We start from the raw sequence: 3,831 nt of genomic DNA on the forward strand, positions 1-3,831 counted from the left end.
GTGAGAGCTCAAAATCCATATATATATATATATATATATATATCCCTGTTCTACTTTATTGGCAATATTATCAGTTTTTAAAGAGATAATATGAGTAACTTCCATGGGTCCTTTGGTAATTCTAGTAATAGTATTATTACACTGGTCAACATTATAGGATTTAAAATACTATTGAGATAAGGGGGAATAAACATATATGGACACTTTTTTATGCTAAAATACATGGAACTATTCACTTATTCTTCATATTAAAAAGTGTAAGTGACTGAATCCTACTGAACAAAACATTAAAGTTTAGGGCCAAAAGGTCAGTACACTTATCCACTAAGCAGAGCTATGTCTGCAATACTAAGACATGTATGGCACGAAAATAGCAAGTACATAGCAGTCTTAAGTTGTCAATGATTGGGCAACCCACAAAGCAAGAGATTTGAACCAAAGTCCACTGACTTGCAAATCCATGACCTCGGGTTGACAGTCCTCTGCTGCTTCTCACACTAGGATCTTTTAGCTTTAAGTCCAAAGGAGCATTTCAGCTCCTTTAATCTGCAGCAGATGTGTTTAAAGCAACGTCCACTTCCCTTAATGGGGCTTCCAAGTCAAATCATTCTGATGTTGTCGTCTATGAAGCATGCTGTCTACTTTGAAAAGACAAAAATCCAGGCAGCCCACAGATGCAGCTAGGGCCACTGAGAGCTGAGAAGCAACTCGGTAAGAAATGCATGATTAGCAACATCGGACTGAAGGAGTTCCAGTGTGCAAGGGTCCTTTCCGACTTCAATGGGTGTGAGGAGAGTTGGCAGGCCTGCTCAAATGCAGAGTGTGATTCCGTGTGCCGGGGGTGATGCTGACAGGAAACTAACAGGCAGAGGGAAGGAGACTGTCACTGTAGGCACATCAACATGTTAAAGATGTAGCAGGTGGCGACATTAGTCAGGAGTCAGTGGAGATCAAGTCCAGATGCAGTTGCAGGTACCAAGCTGGAGGCCAAGGGGGAGTGGTCCTGAAGGTGATTATGCTCCACTTCACACCCACCCCAGACTCCGCCCACCCAAAGAGCTTTGTGATCAGAGCTGTCTGACAATAAACACAAATGCAGACCAGTTGCTGTCACGCTGGCTTCGGTTTATGGGAACCCTAAGAGCGTCAGCGTCAAACTGCTCTACAGGGTTTTCAAGGGCGGATTTCCAGAACGAGATCCAGGCCTTTCTTCTTGGAAAAAGACGGTGGCTCTTGGTGTACTTGAATTACCAACTTATTGGTTAGCATCAGAATGCTTTAACTGCCCCACTCGGGCACTCTCGTGGGTTTTTTTCAGCCATATTTTCCCCTAAGGAACCACTGGTCTGAGAGAAGGAAGAACCTGGATGTTCACTGGGATGGGAGTGTGCCTGTAAGCTCTTGGTCTGGAATTAGGTTGCAGTTTCTACATGTAATTCCATCCTATCAGACACAATTCTTTCTGATACGTGATTGTTACGTTTTTATTGTGATGTGCTTAGAGTTGACGTTGTTGTGGTCGTTATGGTCCATCAAGTCTGTTCCACCCATAAGCACCCTATGCTCGCCAGCATGAAACCCGGCCAGCCCTGTGGCAACCCACTGTGGCAACCGCTGGGCCAGTCCATCTCCTTGATGGGCTTCCCCTTTCCACTGATGCTTTACTTTATCGAGGGACCAGTTTCTCCCGATAGCATGTCTAAAGTATGTGAGACAACCTCTCACCAACCTCATATCTGAGGAGCATTATGTCTTACAAGACAGATTCTTTCTTTGGCTTTACAAAGGGATTTATTCTCTTCTAGAGTAGGTGACAGGAAATGGAACTGTAACCATGGCTATTGGAAAAGGGGGGTTCAGTGGGTGGGGTGTGTGTGTGTGTGTGTGTATGTGTGTGTGTGTAAGGGCTGGTCTCTTTTCAACATCTGGGATGCCTTCGTTCCTTGGAGATCTCCACGTACAAGACAGATGGGTTTGTTCTGGTAGCTCACACGCTTTCCATAGTCTCCACTAACATTATGATGTCGATGCCTCAATTCTGAAGCAGTCTTCCTCATTTATTGTCCAACTTTCACATGCAGATGAAGCTTTTAAAGAGTCCATGGCTTGGGTCAGGTGCAGCTTAGTCTTCAACGTGACGTCCTTGCTCGTCAGCATTTTAAGTCTTGTGCAGCAGATTTGCCCAGTGCAGCACGTTCTTGGATCTCTTGACTGCTGCTTCCGTGCGCATTGACCGTGGCCCCAAACAAGATGAAATCCTTGACAACCTCAATCTTCTCTCCGTTTATCGTAATGTTGCGAGGATGTGGGTCTTCTTTACAATGAGTGTAATCCATAGTGAAGGCTGCGAACCCTGATCTTCATCAGCAAGTGCTTCAAGTCCTCCTCACTCCCAGAAAGCAAGGTTGAGTCATCTGCATATTGTAAGTTGTTAATAAGCCTTCCTCCAATCCTGATGTCGTATTCTTTTTCATGTAATCCTGAAAATCTCTGATGATTCGCCCAGCATACAGATTGAATAAGCATGGTGAGAGGATGCGACCCTGAGACACACCTTTCCTGATTTTAAACCAGGAAGCATCCCTTTCTTCTCTGCACACCTGCCTCTTGATCCATGTACAATGTTGACACGCGCACAGTGTGCTGCTCCGGGATTCCCACGTTTTCTCCAGGCTATCCATAATTTGTTATGGCTAATACCTTCGCATAGTCAGTAAAGCACAGCATCTTTCTGGTACTCTGCTTTCAGCCAAGATCCTTCTGAAGTCAGCAATGTGCCCCACGGATCCGTGTCTTCTTCTAATTTTAAAGTTTTCATTGTTAGTGTATAGCTATAACTTGATTCTTGTATATTGGCATTGTATCCTGTGACCTTAGTGTATTCACCAAGAATTAATTAATTCTAGATGCCTTGATCATACTTTTCTAAGTAGATATCTCACTCAGGAATACACACCACATTTTCCTTTTCAATTTGCATACATTTATTTACTTCTATCGCTTTGACTAGGACCTCCAGTAGAATGCTCATCAAAAGCGTGAGAGCTGACGTTCTTGTCAAATCTTAGGAGGAAAACTGTTTTCTATCTTTCACTAATAAACATGAAGCTATTTGTAGACAATTTCAAAATTGTCCTTTAACAAGTTAAGGAAATTGCTGTCTATTTCTTATTTGCTGAGAATTTTTAACATAAATGAGTGTTGCATTTTATCAAATGCTTTTTCATCATCTATTTATATAGAATGTCTTTTTGCTTCAGTTTTTTTTAACATGGGGAATTATGTTGACGGACTTTCAATATCAAGCTTACATCCGGGATAGAAAGGCCACCATTCATGATGTTTATATCGGTCATTTTTAAGTATTGCTGGATCTGGTTTGCCAAAATAATTTTAAGGATATTGATGTCGATGTACATAATGAGCACTGGCCTCTTTTTTCTTTTTTCTAATTCTGTCAACAGGATGACCCTGGCTTCAATATTTATGAGTAGAAAAGTATTCCCTACTCCCTCATTTTCTGGAAGAGTTTCTTTAGGACTAGGGAGTATTTCTTCCTTAAATGTGCAGCCCATCTGTAGACAACTGGACACAAGGGTCACAAGGAAGAGACAAGCCAGTTAGGGTGCAGTACAGCACCGATGAGACATACAACTTTCCTGTAGTTCTTCAATGCTTCTTCCCCCGGATATCACGAGCCCAACTCTACCTTACAAATCTGGCTAGACCAGAGCATGTACACTGGTACAGATAAGAACTTGAAACAGGGAATCCAGGACGGATAACCCCCTCAGGACCAATAATGAGAGTATTGGTACCAGGAGGGAAAGT

Source organism: Echinops telfairi, unplaced genomic scaffold (assembly GCF_000313985.2).
Source record: "Echinops telfairi isolate 266 unplaced genomic scaffold, ASM31398v2 ScPeMD7_7466;HRSCAF=8504, whole genome shotgun sequence".
Classification (NCBI taxonomy): Eukaryota; Metazoa; Chordata; class Mammalia; order Afrosoricida; family Tenrecidae; genus Echinops; species Echinops telfairi.